Genomic DNA, 17,763 nt, shown 5'->3' with positions numbered 1-17,763 from the left:
TAGGAGGGAGAGGATCCCTGAGCTGCAGCAAGCTGGGGCGATCAGGCGCCGGTCCCAGGAGGCTGTGCCCCAGATTCAAAAAACTCTCCCAGTGTTGCCGCCACTCAGGAATAAAGCTTGCACAACCTCCTCACCCCCTAGAACTTTCGTTCCCTTTTGTAAAATCAGGAGAATAGAGCGCCCATCTGCCCGAACCGGTCTGCTGTGTCAAGCGAGCCTGTGTTTGTGAAAAGTGCAAAATCATCATCCACACCCTCGTGTGCCACCCTGACCCTTCCTTCCTCCTGTCTCCACTCCAAGGAGAATCAGTGAAATTCAATCATTACATTCAATCTGGAAAATAGATATAGGGAACCAATACAGGCACTGCACAGGCAAAAGTGAAGGAGAAAATCTCTCCTTAAATCTCTCTCTTCCTTTTTTTTTCCCCACTAGGGACACGTATGGGGCCTATGGAAGTTTCCAGGCTAGGGGTTGAATTGCAGCTGCTGGAGCTGCAGCTGCCCTCTCCACCACAGCCACAGCAACACCAGATCTGAGCTGCATCTGCGACCCACACCACAGCTCACGGCAACGCTGGATCCTTATCCCACTGAGCGAGGCCAGGGTTTGAACCCACATCCTCATAGATACTAGTTGGATTTGTTATGGCTGAGCCATGATGGGAACTCCCTCCCTCTTGTTAATAGAGGAATTCTAGACTTGAGCAAAGAAGGTGATGGGCCATCTGGAGTCACCTCTCACCTGCGATTCCTCCCATGTTGCTTCCTTGACGAGTGTTTGAGAGCACTTTCTAGATGAGAGGCACTGGCTAGTGTCCTTGCCTTTATTTTATTTAATCTTTGAAACAGTCTGGCCTCAGAGATTCTAAAACCAAAGATCATCGCAAGAAATGTACCCAAGATCACCCAGCTCCAAAATTGGCACAGTCAGAGTTCTAATCATGAGCACATACCCAGAAATCTTTCTTCTGCCAACCAGCCTTACGAAGAACAAATGCCCCTCCTCCCATGCCTACCTCCACCCTCGCCACCCCCCTCCACATGACTGCCTTATTTCAGGCCCCCCTCATCACTCACAGAGATGATTTAAATAACCAACACCCTAATCTCCCATGCTCCCTTCCAATCCACCCTCCCCATGGCCCCTAGAAAGAGCCTTCTCAAATCGCTTCATCACTGTTTAAAATTCTCAGTTGTTCTCTCTGTCCACAAGACAAGGTCTAAATTCCTTGACATGCCCTGCAAAGCCTGTACTGATCTTAGCTTTGCAAACCCCTTTCAGTGGTGCCCTGACCACCGCGCCCAAGCAGACACCCACTCCACTCATTAAGTCTCCCTCCAGTCTCTGTGCCGGATTCCATTCTGCCCTCATCTGTCTAGGAAAACCCCACTCTTGACTCCACATTGAGAGTTTCCTCTTAAAGGAGCCTCTCTGAGCCATCACATGCCCAGTTAGCCAGCCCACCCCCGTCCTGTCCACTGTAACTGTCACTTCTATTATAGGAATGGACACAGATGGCAGGATGCTCCTGACACCAGGTGGGATGGGGCAGGGGGCATTTATCTATGGTTGGTCCTGGCCTTGAGGAACATATTGCGGAAGAGGTGGGATGTCCAAGGATTTCAAAGGGGGAATCGGAGGCACAGAGGTCACCGAGCTCTGAATTCCCAGCTGTCGCCAAGGAGAATGTCAATATTGGAGGCTGTGGGGTAGGAAGAAGACGAAGTTCCTTAAACACGCCCTGGGCGGATGGACGGTGTGTCTTCTGTCCTCCAGGTCGGGCCGCTGGCTGGTGGCTTGTCTGGCAGCGAGCCAGGTGTCCCTCAGCACATCGACACTTTGAGAGATCTGGCCCAAGCAGCAAGTATGGGTGAACTTGATATTTACCAAGACCCTCTCCTTCCCGAAAGATCACGTTCCAGCCGTCAGGGAGGGACTGTGGACATCATCATTTTACTAACCGGGGCATCTTTTGTTGCCAGCGGAAAACAAACACCGACCTTCTGACTTGGCCTCCAGCAGCCCCAGGACTCTCATTCAACAGTGTTATCGGGAGGGTTTTCCCCTGGGCAACCAGATGCAGGTTTCCTGACCTCTGACTTGGCCAGTCAGAGGCACAGAAAAAAAAAGACGAACCATCGTCTTCCCCACACTCTGGGTCTTCCAGCAGCCTCTGTAAGATTACAGACCGTCTTCTGTTGCCTCCTCTCCAACTTTAAGCATCGCAGAGTAATTCCTCATTCCCAAGAAGACAATTCTGTTTCCACACTCCTTATTTTAATCTTACTGCCACCCATCTTTTATTTTCTTTTCCACTCTTAAAATTTCCACCACATACCTCTTACTCCAACCCCTCAATCTTAGTCCAAATGAGCACTTACTTTGGCTGGGTTTTAGGTATTTTGAAGATGTATAGGCTATAATTGTATCTTTTGCCCCTAAACACATCTTTTTTTGCCGACGTAGGTTTCTGTTCAGATCAGCTCCTCTAGTCTCTCCTTTTGCATCCTGTGCTCCTCCCTCTTTGAGAACGTGGGTTTTGCTAGAAGGATTAATTAATTCCTTGCCACTGAGGGTGGATTAGGCCATCTGTCCTGGAGCTTCACCTGATAATGATAACCTTAGCAACAGTAACCGCTGACCATGGGCTTGGGGCTGGCCAGGCGCTGGGCAGAGCCACCAATCTGAATTCACCGTCTCCGTTATTGATACAGCGAGCTGGAACATTCAGTATCACATCTCTCCCCCACTTACAGGTGTGATAACAAGACTCAGAGGGGCTTCAGGACCTGTGGAAGGTCGGACAGGTAATGAGCATCAGAAACTGCCTGCCTTCAAAGCCGAAGTTCAGGGTGCCACACAATCCTGTATCTTGAGCTTTTGTTGACGTGTTTTTCTTTCTTCTTAGGAAAACTACAATAGATAAAGACAGAAGATAAGATCGGAGAGACAAAACTACTGGACACCATGGAATTATCCTCTCCCCTCCTTTAGGACCTGTCAGCAGGGGTGCCATTCAATTTCCTTAGTTCAATCCATTTGAAATCATTTTCGGGAGGTAAAATTTGACAAGCGGCTGTAACAACACACTCCGGTGGCGTCCGGGCCCACAGCCCCCTAGTATGTCTGCCCTGATCTTATTTTGTTTCTCTCCCATTTGCCTGGTGTGATTTGTCCTTTATAAACCAGCCTCATCTGGGAATCGTGTGCATTTGTTAATTACCTTTACAGAGCCTGCAGATGGTGCAGAAAGCACTGTATTGTCTGTGGAGCCAAGCCAAAAAAAGAGAGGGGGAGAAAGGGAGAGCGAGAGGCATCTGTTTATTTGTTTAATGTCTTCGCAAGGAAATGGTGGGTATAAAAATAAAACCGGTCGTCACTAGGCTTTTCAAAATGAGGAACATGTTTGCTGTCGCATAACAATGGTTTGAAATAAAATTCTCTTTGAGTCCCCAAAGCCTTAGCAATTCCAAGACGTGTTTGAAACCAGAAGCTGGCCATGTTGGATTCAGCGAGGATCCATTAGCCAGTCTGAGATGCTGGCCAAACTTAACCTGTCCAGGGACATGCACCTGCCACATCCCTGCCCTGATCTTAGGTAGAGAACTACCCAGTAAAGTAGATTCCACCTGGAGGCTCTCACTGGATTCCCCCACCCCCACCCTCATTCTTCTCAACTAGCCAAAGGCCAGGTGAACTTCTTATTAACAGAGAATAATGGCCATTCTCCCTATCAGTTGACTGTATGAGTTCAGAGTATGAATCTGCATCATAGTCTCTAAAAATCAAGGGATATTTCAGATGGAAAATTCTTTTTTTTTTTTTTTTTTGTCTCTTTTAGGGCAGCACCCACTGCATATAGAGATTCCCAGGCTAGGGATCGATCGAATCAGAGCTGTAGCCCCTGGCCTATACTACAGCTGCAGCAACTAAGGATCTGAGTGGCGTCTGCGACCCACACCACAGCTCATGGCGATGCCAGATCCTTAACCTGCGGAGCGAGGCCAGGGATGGAACCAGAGTCCTCATGGATACTAGTCAGACTCGTTTCCGCTGAGCCATGATGGGAACTACTGTTGGAATATTCTTAAAGCCACCCCATTGAACCCCCTCCTTTCAGAGATTAAGATATTGAGACTAGAATAGGAAAGGGCTTTATTCCAAGTCACCAAGCTTATTAGTGGCAGAGCCAGGATGAGAAGTGAGGTGCCCCGTCTCTCAGCTTGTGGCCCTCCTTCCCTGAAACTCCAGCAGATGATTAGAAGAAGGGGTGGTGGGGCAGGGGTGGTCTGAGAAGATTCTACAAGGGTTATATCAGCCAAATCTTTGAAACTGCCTGCTGTGGAACGGCCCTCATGGTCACACATATGGAGGGATGCAGGCTCATGACTTTGAGAAACTTGAAATACATTTGAGTGACAAGAGTACTGGGTGTGGGAAAGGGGGCAATAAAAGTCATTTGGGGCCTGACTGTGAAGGAGTTTTGTCATAAAGATGTTGCACCAACAGATGTGAGAAGGGACAGTCTGGGGGGAGGGGGACTGTGCCCCATATGTTGCTGATGTGAGGACAGGCTGGTGGGGGACAAGACTGGGGCAAGGGTGAAAGGTCTGATTCAGGGCAGCAGCACTGGAAAGCAAGAGGCTTCATAGGAATTCCCTCTAAGGCCCAGTGGGTTAAGTATCTGGGGTTGCTGCAGCTTCAGCATAGGTCACTGCTGTGGCTTGGATTCGATCTCTGGCCCAGAAATTTCTATATACCTTGGGTACAGCCAAAAAACCAAAACCAAAACCAAAAAGAGGCTCTAGCTCCCTTCGCTCCACAGGAACACTTTTCTGCTCAAGGTCACCAATGACCTTGAGCCTGCCAAATCCGATGGTGGTCACTTCTTTTTTTTCTTTTAGGGCTGCTCCTGCGGCATGTGGAAGTTCCCAGGCTAGGAGTCAAATCGGATCTGCAGCTGCCGGCCTACGCCACAACCCCAGCAATGCCACATCCAAGCCACGTCTGCAACCTACACGAATCCTTTAACCCATTGAGCAAGGCCAGGGATCAAACCCACATCCACACAGATACTCATCAGAGTCATAATGTCCTGAGCCATGACTCATTCCCAGTGATCCTTCTTTAGCCTGATCTTTCTTGATACAATTAACCATAGCTTCTGCTTCAGAGACTTTCTTTTCATAGGCTCCAGGACTCCATACACCATGACTTTTCTTTCTTCCTCGGGGGCCAGTCTCGGCTCAGCTTCCTCTGCTGGGTCTCAAATCGCTGATGCCCACAGGGTTCCCTCCTTGGCTTTCTACTCTTCATCCTGACTCTTTCTGGGGCTTCAAATATCATCTTGGAACCATTAACTTTATCTCTCTGGCACTGACCTTTGCTTTCAAATTTACATACCTATATCCAATGGCGTACCACTTACAAACCAGGTGGGTCTCTGGAGCACAGAGTTGGATAAAGGAGAACCCCCATTCCCGATGCCCTGTCACAGTCAGTGCATATGATGAACACTCAGCCCACAGGGCAACTCCAGAGTTAGGACTTCTTACATTTATTTGTGTGCTTTTCACCTGGTCATTCCCCACATCTCTTCACTTTGAAGTAACCATTTCCTGTATTTTACATTTTTCATTCCCTTGTTGTTGTTTTTTTTTCCTCCACACCATTTTATCACCCATGTGTATGGCTCAAAGATAGAGCTTTTGTTGTCAGTGGTTATTGAATTTGTATTGAAAAAGTGTCATGATGTACGTGCTATGTTACTAAGATCCTTCCATACTATTCTTGGGAGCCTTAAGTAATCATTTCATTTCCCCTGTTATATAATATTCCCTTGTCTAAATATACCACCACGTACGTATCCATTTTTCGGTCAACAGGCCTTTGGGGTGTTTCTAGAATGCTACTAAAATCAGCACTGTTATGAGCATCTTGTCACGTGTGCTGTCATACGTTTGTAAGAGATTCATTTGGGGATGCACCTAGGAGTGAAACTGCTCCTTCTCTAGTGAAATGACTGTTAAACTTGACATCATAATGCCAAGTTGTTTTATAAAACGGTTACACCAGTTCACATTCCCATTGGCAGTCTCTATGCATTCTTTTAGTTCCACCTCCTTATCAACATTTGGTATTGTTAGACTTTAAATTTTTTGTCAATTATATGAGTATAAAATCACATCTCATTAGGATCTTGATTTGCATTTTCCTGATTACTTATGCGGCCATGCCGCCCTTCATACGCTTATTACATGTTTTTTGTTTGTATGTTTGTAATGTTTCTGCATGTCTTTGGCCTATTTTCTATTGTATGGTTATTGCATTGTAAAAATACTTTATATATTTTGACGCTTTGTGTTTTTATACCAATCCTTTTTCTGGTATATGTAGTGCATATATTCTACTTTATAGTTTGAGTCTTCATTTCCCTTCATGCGTCTTTTTTTTTTTCTTGATCCACAGAATTTAATTATAACATTCTACATTTTTCGCTCTCCTATAATTAGCACTTTTTAATCTTTAACTTTTTTTCCCTATCCTAGAGTGAGAAAGATATTCTTCACTCCATTACATACGAGCTGGAAATTTTATGATGTCACTTGTGTCTATAATTCATCTGAAATTTGTTTTGGGGATGGCGTTAGGTGGGGATCTGATCTCACCTCTTTCCCTTCCAATGTGAGTGACATTTTACCAGCACCCTTTGACAAGCAGCATCTCATCTCCCCACTGACCCCCCATCCATACATTAGATTATGTGTGCCCCCCTTCCATATAATAGATTCTACTCTGTGAACAGAATCTATCCTATTCTATTCGAACAGGATGGATACATTTTATAATTTTGTCCATCCAGCATTACTTTCTCTTCATTCTGCTAACAGATTCTTTCATTACTTATTAGAGACCACCCCTTCCCTGCCTACTGGCCTTTCCGCAGTTGTGGACATATGAACCTGGCTGAGTCAGCATTCTCCAACTTCTGAGCAAGGATTAATTTAAAGTTGGTCCTCTGAACTGGATTAATTAAGAAGCCAGGGTAAGAGAATACATAGCTGAATGAGAAAAGAAGTAACTGCTTGGTGATAGCCTTTAAGCACTTGGATGCAGCCATACCTGAAGCAAGTGGCCCTTTGCATTTTCTAATTACAAAAGCCAGGGAATGCTTGTGTGAAGGCTATTTAAGGAACATTTTTGTCTCTTGCAGTTTACACATTCAGATGACCACACCATGTCTACCTGTAGGTGAATCAAGAGACTACCTATGGGCAGAGTCAATGTTTTCTTCAAATAATCTATGTCCCTGCTCCCACCGAAGACAAATAGGAGATGGATCAATTTCTCAAAGCGCCAAAGAACAGATGTTTTCAAGTCCTTTTAAAAACGTAGAACCCCTTATTTAGGCAAATTCAATGCAGGAAGAATCCCATATATAATGCCACATAAAAGTGGCATGGCTGTGGTTGAGAAAGGGCTGAGGACCCACACAAACCTCCCCATGCTGGCCCCAAAGCAGTTTCCACTTCCACAGTGTACAAATGCTGTGATCTAAGCCTGGAGACTTTCCTTAGCAGGTCTTACTAGACCATTAAACAACCAAAAAAGGATTTTGGTTTTAGAGTGGGTGACTTTAGGCTGTTCCGCCTGGCAATAACAGATAACAGGGCAGTTATCTTGGGAGGCCATTCTTAATCCATGACAGTAAAAGCTGTCAGCAGCTTGGGGAGAATGCTGACTTTTTCGTTTTCTGGAGCACAGAGGGAGAGGAAGCAGAGAGGCTTTTGGCTAGACTGAGTAATAGCAGAGCCGGGGAGCCTGGGAACAGCAGCATCTGATTTCATTGTCCCTCACTCTGCCCTCATGTTTATGACTCTCTTTCCTCCTGCCTCCACAGCCTCAGCATGGTAATGGTCTCGGGGCAGGAGGGTGCCAATCAGCCTGCCTTTGCAGTTCTGTTTGAAGTCAGATTTCCCCGGGGGAACCACTTATCATCTGGGATCCCTCCGCCCATGAAATCTTGGTAACTTGATTCAAATCCCATAATTTTGTGACCAGTGGGATTCCAAAGTCCTCCCCCACATTTATTTATTTCTGAAGCACTTAAATGATGCCAGGCTCCTCTGCCTTAGGACACATAGAGAGGGCTGATGGGAAAATCTGAAGGTGAGACAAACCTGTGAGGGAGAGATAATAGGGTAAATGATCAAATTGAAATTCAACATAACTGTGAGAGATAAAAGCCAAGGCGAAGTCAGCATTGTGAGATTGGACAGGGAGAAAAGCAAGATTTTCCATTTCAATTTTTTTTTTTTAAGATAGAATGAATAAATGAATGAACATACGCAGATACAGCTATTCTTAAAAGTAAAAAGTGTGACTCTCCTTGGGTGGAGGAAGACAGTATGGATTATGATTCAACCCCTCCCTAGTGGGGAGTCTGTATAGGACCAAATGCACAAGGAGCAGCCCTCAATCCAGGGCATAGGCCAGCAAAAGGAAAATCCGGTATTTGGGCTTGAAAAATTCAATGAGAAATAAAGCACGTAAAAGATGCAAGAACGAATCTAGTTACAGCCCAAGTTTTCCGCTAATCACAAGGAAGAGTCAAAGTGACCCAAACCCAGCATACGAGCTTCTAAGACTTCTTCCCTTTTTACCATTTTTCAAAAGTTTTTTTTTTTTTTTTTTTTGTCTTTTTGCCTTTTCTAGGGCCGCTCCCGCAGCATATGGAGGTTCCCAGGCTAGGGGTCCAATCGGAGCTGTAGCTGTCGGCCTACGCCAGAGCCACAACAACACGGGATCTGAGCTGCGTCTTCGACCTACACCACAGCTCACGGCAACGCTGAGCAAGGCCAGGGATCGAACCCGCAACCTCATGGTTCCTAGTCGGATTTGTTAACCACTGCACCATGACAGGAACTCCTAAAGTTTTACTGAAGTACAGTTGATTTACAATGTTGTGACAACTTCTGCTGTAGGACAGAATGATTCAGTCATACATGTACACTCATCCATTCTCTTCCAGATTCTTTTCCCAAGTAGATTATCACAGAATACTGGGTAGCGTTCTCTGTGCTTTCCAGCAGGTCCTCGTTGGCCAATCATTCCATATACCTCATTGGGCATATGCCAGTCCCAATCCCCCAGTCCACCCCGCCCCCCCACCTATCCCCTTTGGTAACCAGAAGTTTTTCAAAGTCTGTGAGTCTGTTTCTGTTCTGCAAATAACCTAATGTGTATCCTTTTTTTTTTAAAGATTCCATATATGTGATAGCACATAATGTTTGTCTTTCATGCTTTGCAGCAACATGGATAGACCTAGGGATTATCGTACTATGACTTCTTTCTATCTACTTTCCATTCTTAACTCTGTAATGGTTTCTCCTGTGTATAAACCAAGATTGCAACAAAAGAAATACTTAGAAAGCTAACAAAATCAGCACTGGCACTAGGAGTGTACTTTCCAGATCAAAGTAATAAGCCTGCATTACTTTGCACTGGTTAAACCTTACCTGGAGTTTGTTCTGTGTTCAACTCTAGGCCTCGTGTTTTCACAAGTGACAGAATGGGGACATAATCCAGCATGGGAACCTCACCACCAAATGCAAAACTGTGCCCTGTGAGAGCTGGAGACGTTTTGCTGAGAGAAATCATTATGCTCTCCCTTGATTGCTCAAACGTTCATAAGGTTAAATGTAGGCGATGGGACAGACCTATTTTAGAAGGAAAATGAAGAGCCTTCAATGCATGGACTTTGCAGGCAGTCAGACTTAGCTCTGTGTGAGCATTAGCCCTCAAAGGAGTTGACTGTTGGGACCAATGGCGAGCTTTCCATACCTGGGAATGATCATCGCAGAGACATACTCAGTGCGAGAGATGTCACCTTGTGCGTGGGGGAGTCTACATTATTTGAAATGTAGCCCTCTTGTAGTGACCACCAGCAGACTCCAGAATTTCTTAGAGATGTTCAAAACTGCTGAAAAGAACTGGAGTTGACGGGAAGGGGGAAGTAAGAAAGAGGAGAGTATGAGGAAGATGGGATCAACATTAAAGAAACTCTGAAATCTGTTAAGTGGGCTCTTGAGAACATTCATCTCCTCTTTCTTGCCCAGTGATATAGTCTTGCCTTCTTCCACGCTGTTGTCTTTTTCAAGATACTCCTTCATTAAAGGGTCAGTAATAATTCATACTAACATGTAAGACTTAGAGGAATCCACAATCTTCTCTGCCTAGAGCCATTGCTTGCCGGTAAGTGATAAAAGCTAGCTCATAGACTATAGAGTCAAATCATTAGCCATTTGTGGGGAGAGAGTAAAGGTTAGATTTGGGGGTACATATGACAAGCGTTGATGACAAATAACAGAAATGGACTCTAAATAACTTCCGCACAAAACGAATCCATTTGAAGAACACCGGAGACGCTCCCTGCAACGAGGATCAACAACAAAGCCTCAGGAAAGACCTGGACCAGGGTGGCTCCTGGGCGCCTGGGAAGTAAGAACAGGTGAACCTTCTTTCCCATGGCTGCTGCCAGAAAACTTAGCTCTACCTGCCATCCATCGCCACCACATCTGTGTATCTCAATATTCAAATTTCCAGAAGACAGGAAATGATGGTAGATCTTGGTGAGTCATGTGACCATCTTGGGGGCTGGGGAGAAGGGTTTGAGGCCAGGTGCAGGTAGGACCATGAAGGTAAGACATCCAGCTGCAGGGAAAGGCATAAAAGAAGGACTGAGGGTCTTCCTATCAACCTGAAATCACATCACACAAGTAAAGCCATAAATGTCACCTTACATCACCAATAAATCCAGTCCCACCACCTCTCTGTTCACAAGCCTTGAGTACCTCCCCAGCTCAAGCTGGTGAAGTCCAAGTTCCATAGCAGGTATCTATGCCCCATGCACCCTTACCCTTGACCATTTCACTGGCCGAATGACCATGACCACCGAGTGGTCTTCTGATTGACACCACTGTGCCACCATGGACCACCAGCATTCCTGGTCCTGGCACTCCCTTCTTCAAGCAGCATCCTTCCGACTCTTGCCAGTTTTGAGATTTCCTTTTCACCATCACAGACCATGGGACAAGGTAACTGGGTGCATCCGCAGAGCCCCTGCCCTGTTTGGTATTTTCACTGAGTCCAGCTTTATTTTTGCAATTTACAGCTTTATGGAATGTGTTTCCCACTGTGAACCTCCTCTTATCTTTGCAAGAGGCAGGAGGTAAACAGGTCCCTTTGGCGCATCAACTTGTGCTGAAGACAGGGCGAGGGGCGGGACCGCAATCTTTCCCTGGCCTTCCCTTCACTTCCTGGTCAGATTGAACACAGCCTTGCATTGCCTGTCACAGAGTAGGTGCACAATAAACGCTTACTTGAGGACCTCCTGAGGGCCCTGGGAGCCACAGCCACATCTTGTGGGGCATGGGGCTTATTTAGTTTGGCTCTAGGGAAAAGAATATCAAGATATCTTACTTTGGCAGTTTTCACAAAAACAGGTGGCAGAGGAATACTTTATAATAGGCTTCTGTGACAGAGAGGCCAGAGGCAGAAGTTTTTACCTTCGCTGGAAATACTCCGCTGCTCAGACTCAACCATGCTTCCCGGTGGGTGGTATTAACATTAGTTCCAAGAGAAGAACCAGGTAAGGAGAAAGTTTAGTCCCCACTAAGTCTTTGCTGTGAGCCAGCATCTCGTCTCATTCTCACAACACTGTGAAGGTGAGTGTACTAGTTTCCTGCGGTTGCCACAGCAAATGGTCACAGACTTGGTGGCTTAATGCAATGAGAAAAAAAAAAAAAAAAAAAAGTATCCTTCAACCAAAATTCTTTAGGAATTCCTGAAGTATTTCTAACTTATTTTTCTTACAGTTTAAAAAACCCCTGTTAAACTGTCTATATAAAGCAACACACATTTAACTGCCTTACAGATTACATTTTAACTCATTGATGGCTAAGGCCATCAATGAGTTACTTTAGTTGCCACATTATCTAACTTTGGGGAAGGCCTTTATAGTAAAGCTTTCCTGATATCTTTATGTGTGTATTTGAACTTTTTTAGAATGTAGCATTGATTTGGAAAGCCTCTTGTTTTTTGTTGGTTGGTTTCTTTTTTAAAAAAAATTCGGGTTCAATCAGGTCTTCTCATGTAAACTTGTGTGTATAGGAACCCTTATGCAGTACACCTTTGCATGATTAGGTGCTGGGCAAAAGAAGTTGAAATGTAGGACCTGGTGTTATGAAAACAATCCCAAATAGGCAATTTCTCAGATGACTGTCCATCTTAAGTGCTACTGATCTGAATTGGACATTTAAGTTTAGGATAAAGAATGTGGAGTCATAGTTAAATATTCATAGCAATAGAGCTTTATAATACTTGGACTGGTTTTACAGAAGAATATGCCAAGGAGTTCCCACTGTGGCTCAGGGGTTAAGAACCTGACTAGTATCCATGAGGCACCAGGTTCCATCATTGGCTGAGCTTAGTGGCTTAAGGATCCAGCTTTGCCCCAAGCTGCAGTGTAGATCACAGATATGGCTGGGATCTGGCGTTGCTGTGGCTTCGGTGTAGGCTGACAGCTGTAGCTCCAATTTGACCGAGAGCCTGGGAACCTCCACATACTGCAGGTGCAGTCCTAAAAAGAAAAAAAAAAAAAAGAAGTATGCCAAGTTTCCAAGATGAGCTACTTAAGAAATTCTAGTCCTTTGCAGCTACGAATCTGTGTAGAAAAGTTTGCTCGAGTCTGTGCAACAGAAACAAAATTCAAAATTACGTGAAATTCTGAAGATTACAGAAACCGTAACTGTTGCCTGTGTCTTCAACTTGAGTTAATTAGAAATGACTCAGTGGTTTCAATGCTTTTAAAAATAGGTTATACGTTTAAACAAATTAATTGTATTTACACTAGCATACCATGTTGAGTTTTAGATGTAGTTTGCATATTTGCACTCTGTGTAAGATTTTATTTGAAAATGAGACTTCACTACTCAAAAAAATAAACAAAAACAAAAACATTGTGTTGGTGGAGAGAATGTGGAGGTTAGAGGTAGGTGGTCTTGGGTTCAAGTTCGAGTGATGCCCAGCATGATGTGTGTCCCGTAGCAGGTATTTTGCAACTGCTTACCATGCATCTTCCCATCTTTATGAATCAGCTGCCTGCATGCATAGCCTTAGGTCCTGGGTTCTTCTGCTTTTCCTTTTCTTTCCCAAAACATCTCACGTGGGGAAGGGACTGAATTGTATGGAGATATGGTAGCTGTGTTCAGAGCCCAAGAAGAACCTAGAAGATAAGGGACATTCATGAAAAAGTGCTGCGTCATCAGCCCCGCCAGGCTCTGAGCCCAAGCGGGCCATTCAGTTCTTGAAGAGTTTGGTTTCTCCAAGAGGCCACCAGGACAATGCAGGCCTTATGCTAAGTCAACTGACCAGACCTTACCTCCTGCCTCTGCCCTGCCCCCAGCTTTGGGGACCGCCTGTCATCTTCTACCGTGGACAAAGTAACAAAGACCAGTCTATTTCCCTCCATGCTGGAGATGCCATCAGGGGAAACAGAGCATGTTTTCTTCAAAGTCTCAAATACTGTTTTTGGCTAGAAGGACAAACTTGAACTGGGAGGGAGTGGGATCAGATGGGAGGCTGGGAGGCGTTGGCAGGTTTTCTAACTTTGGATGGAGCCTGGGCTCCTGGGAGCGCTGTGGTGGGGGTGGGGCTCCAGGAGGAAAAAGGGAACATTGCCAGAACTGGCTGGCACAAATCATGCACATTCTTGGCAAGGGGAGAGAGTCTGTGGATGAGGAAATCTCAAGAAGCTACGGGGAGGGTAGCCTGTTCTCTGCCTATGGGTTTGCAAAATCTTCAAGGCAATCACATGCTTATATTAGACATGAAGCCAGACTTGAAGGTCTGCAAAAACAAAGCCAACAAACAAAACCCAAATGTCTTAAATAGGTCATCAGAAAGATGTCTCCTTGGTGTTGACAGTCAAATTTCCTCTTCACATGTCACTTGTCAGCATGCATCTGCTTTGTTGCAGTGCTGGGTAGGCTTGTCCTTAGTCTCTCTGACCCCAGGATTGTTCTCTTCTGCCTGCTCTGCACATGGCAGGCAGAGTAGCTGCCTTAGGTAGCATTTTGATGATGCCATTTCATGGCTCTAGCTTCCTGTTTCTCCCCATTGTCAACACAATAAGCTTAGACTCTTATCCTTGCCACTCAAAACCTTCCACAGTCTGTCCCTACACCGTTTATTCAATCCTGAGTTTATGGAAATTTTAAACAATTTATGCCCCAATCACTTTTGCATTCTCTTTCCCATTGATGCAGCAGGTGATTCACTCCATGTCTTTCTTCCTGCTCTTCCCAGTACCCTCTCTCCTGCTCCCAACTTTCCATGTCCAAGTGCTACCTACTCTGAAATATCTGTTTCAGACATCACACCTTCTACAAAAGCTTCCCAAGAAAGAGTCACTAAGAGAATTAACTTTCATCTACCAGCACTATGGTTTGGTATTAAATATTTAACTTCTCTGAACCCCAGTTTCCTCAGCTATTAATTGAAGAAAACCTATAAGCAGTGTGCAATTTAACTGAGAATATTGTATAGAGTTCTTAGCACAATGCCTAGCACACAGTGGGGGCTTTAAAAAGAACATTTTTGTATTTATTACTATGCTTACCATGTGCTGACATATTTTATGGTGGTGAGAAATGTACTCCTACTGTTTTACTTTGCATTGAGAAGAATTCCTGCAAGACTGGAGGAAGCCTGGCAAAAAATTCACATAATCAATAGACAACTTCAGAGTCACATGTTTATCCCCATGCGCTACTCTGAGCTAATTCATATAAGGAATCCTTGTGGTAAGTCTAATTTCCCATAGACATTTTAACTAGCCATTATATTCTACCTGCTCCCCCAAAGGAGCTATAAAACCAGCATTTACCATCCTGTAGAAATCTGATTCCCTGCTCAGATTTCCAGAACGTAGAGCTATCATCCCATATTTATAGAGCAACCGAGTTTTCAAATTCTAAGTCTTGTTTGGACATCACACCAATCCTGAAAGGTAGGAATCCTTAGCACTGTCTTACCAAGGGGGAAAAGACTCAGAATGAGACCACCAGACTAATGCCATGGCCAGTACAGAAACAATGAAGTCGTGTGGGCACAGGATAAATAATAAGAACGTAGGAAGTGAATGAAGGAAGTGAATGAATGAGAGAGGTGAGCTGCCTTCTTCCTCGACTGAGAGATGTAATTCATCAGGGGCCAGGGGAGAGGGAGGCTAATATTCATCTACAGAGTCCTTTACAAATTTGGGTGATTCTGTTGAACTATTTCAGTTTTGACAGAGGTCCTACATGATTTGCTTAAGGAAAAATGAGATTTATTGGTTCCTATAAATGGGAAGCACAAGAACCAAACTATCTTTTTTTTTTTTTTGTCTTTTTTCTATTTCTTGGGCCGCTCCCACGGCATATGGGAGGTTCCCAGGCTAGGGGTCCAATCGGAGCTGTAGCTGCCAGCCTACACTAGGAGCCACAGCAACGCTGGATCCGAGCCGCGTCTGCGATCTACACCACAGCTCACGGCAACGCCGGATCTTTAACCCACTGAGCAAGGGCAGGGATGGAACCCGCAACCTCATGGTTCCTAGTCGGATTCATTAACCACTGCGCCACGACAGGAACTCCCCTAAACTATCTTTTAATAATTGATTCAGAGCTCAAGTAATGCTATCAGTCCTCTGTTTCTCTTTCTCTCTCTCTCTCTCTCTCTCTCTCACACATACATACACACAAACACTATTCTGTGAGACAAACTTCCCCCACGCAGAAGAGAAGACAGCACCGGAGCCCAAGCTCCACATCCTTCCTGTTCTGTGGCCAGAATGATAAGAATTGGGGGAGGGCTGGGCACCCATATGCAACAGCTAAAACAGGGAACTGGCAACATTTTATGAAAGTGATTTTAGAGTGACCTATGGGGTGTCCCAGTGACAGTGTGTACTTCAGAGCGATATGGGTTTCTGATTGCCCATTCTGGCCCTGCCTACCAAGACACTATTCTTGTTCATTCCTTCTAAACACTTACCAACTGGCAGCCCCTGGTTTTTTTGTTTTTGTTTTTTGCTTTTTTAGGGCTGCACCTGCAGCATATGGAAGTTCCCAGGCGAGGGGTCAATTCAGAGCTATAGCCTCCAGCCTACACCACAGCCACAGCAACAAGGGCTCCGAGCCATGTCTTTGACTGATACCACAGCTCATGGCAACGCCAGATCCTTGACCCACTGATCGAGGTCAGGGATCGAACCTGCATTCTCATGGATCCTAATTGGATTCATTTCTGCTGAGACACAGAACTCCCGGCAGCCCCTGTTTTTGTACACATGTATTATCTCATCGTGCCCTTTGAGCCACTCTACAAGGTAGTTCTATTATTATCATCATTTCTCAATGAGGAAAGTGAGACACAGACAATTTCAGGAACTTCTCCAAGGCTTTGCAGCTACTCAGTAGTGGAAATAGATATTTAGGTCTAAATGGACTAAGCTCCAGAGACCACCTTCATAACCACCACACAACTGCCTCTCATCTGCTACCTGTGTGCTTTGAATGTTTCATATGACTGAGTAGAAACCTCTGTTCCTCATGAGTAATGTTACATGATTGTTGCCAAGAATAAAGATAGTGAACGTATTCACCATCCATAGCGGGGGCTCCATCAATCCTAGTTAATGGTCCCTTCCAAGAAGATGCTTATTTATGGATCTAGCATAGCCCAGGACACTCACCAGGATAGACTGGGCCAACAAGGACCAGAACTGAGACCCGTGTGTTTCAAGTCGAGATTGTGAACATATTTGGGATTCAAGAAGCAGCAACCTAACAAGTTGGCTTAAACATAAGAGAGGGAGTTCCTGTTGTGGTTCAGTGGGTTAAGAACCCGACAATGTCCGTGAGGATGCAGGTTAGATCCCTAGCCTAGCTCAGTGGGTTAAGGATCTGGCATTGCTGCAAGCTGCGGCATAGGTTGCAGATGTGGTTCAGATTCAGTGTTGCTGTGGCTGTGGCATTGGTGGCAGCTGCAGCTCCGATTTTACCCCTAGACTGGGAACTTCCATATGCAGCAGGTGTGGCTATAAAAAGAAAAAATTTTCTAAACCTAAGAGAGAAATGAATGTTTGTTCTCATACATGAAATTTGCAGGCTAGAGTCAGTGTCCAAATAATCCTTGTAGATTTCAGTCTCTTCTTGATCTTCCAGTTCTATTTTCCTCTTTGATGGCTTGTTTTTCCAGTTTGGCAGAGCTGATCACCATACGCTGTCCATGCTAATATCAGTTTAGCACATTAATGCCCCATCCCCAGGTAAACTTTCTTGAAATTTCCATCTAAAGTCCAGGGGGAGCTCTCATTGGTCTGGCTTAAGTCACATGCCTAAGGATACAGTGTTCTGATTGGCTCAGAGCCGTTCACTTTGTTCACAGTGAAGTCAGGGTGCAGTTACCAAAAGAAGGAAAAAAAAAAAAAATCCAGGGCAGGCTAAAACAATTCTTCCCCTACTGTAAACGAATGTGGAGAATTCCAATTAGTTCAGCAGAGACAGAGTTCTTGAGTTTCATCTGGAGAGGGCTAGCCTCCTTTGAATTGGGGAAAGTAAAATTTTAGCCTCAACAGCCCTTCCTTGCCGCACCCCCATTCATTGAATATTTATTTCCTAAGTACCTACTATGCATCAGGCACTGTGAAAAGAA

General features: G+C 44.9%; 1 long non-coding RNA gene across 2 annotated transcripts; it reads right to left on the bottom strand.

The window, feature by feature from the left end:
- Nucleotides 1-814: 814 nt before the first annotated feature.
- Nucleotides 815-11,737, bottom strand: LOC146400309 (uncharacterized). Of its 2 annotated transcripts, XR_014813552.1 has the most exons (3): nucleotides 11,571-11,737; nucleotides 10,559-10,716; nucleotides 815-2,916 (listed from the first exon to the last, which is right to left on the bottom strand). It is a non-coding gene; the product is annotated as an uncharacterized LOC146400309 (long non-coding RNA). The 2 variants fall into 2 exon arrangements; XR_014813551.1 differs by lacking the exon at nucleotides 815-2,916 and having other exon boundaries at nucleotides 8,920-10,716.
- Between the last annotated feature and the right edge of the window lie 6,026 nt (nucleotides 11,738-17,763).

This window comes from Sus scrofa, chromosome 8 (assembly GCF_054392235.1).
Source record: "Sus scrofa isolate SSC_HxYL_T2T_F1_AM1 chromosome 8, Sscrofa_HxYL_maternal_Yorkshire_Landrace_v2.0, whole genome shotgun sequence".
Taxonomy (NCBI): domain Eukaryota; kingdom Metazoa; phylum Chordata; class Mammalia; order Artiodactyla; family Suidae; genus Sus; species Sus scrofa.
The sequence above is the reverse complement of the archived record's forward strand: the minus strand, read 5'-3'. Positions and strand labels throughout refer to the sequence as shown.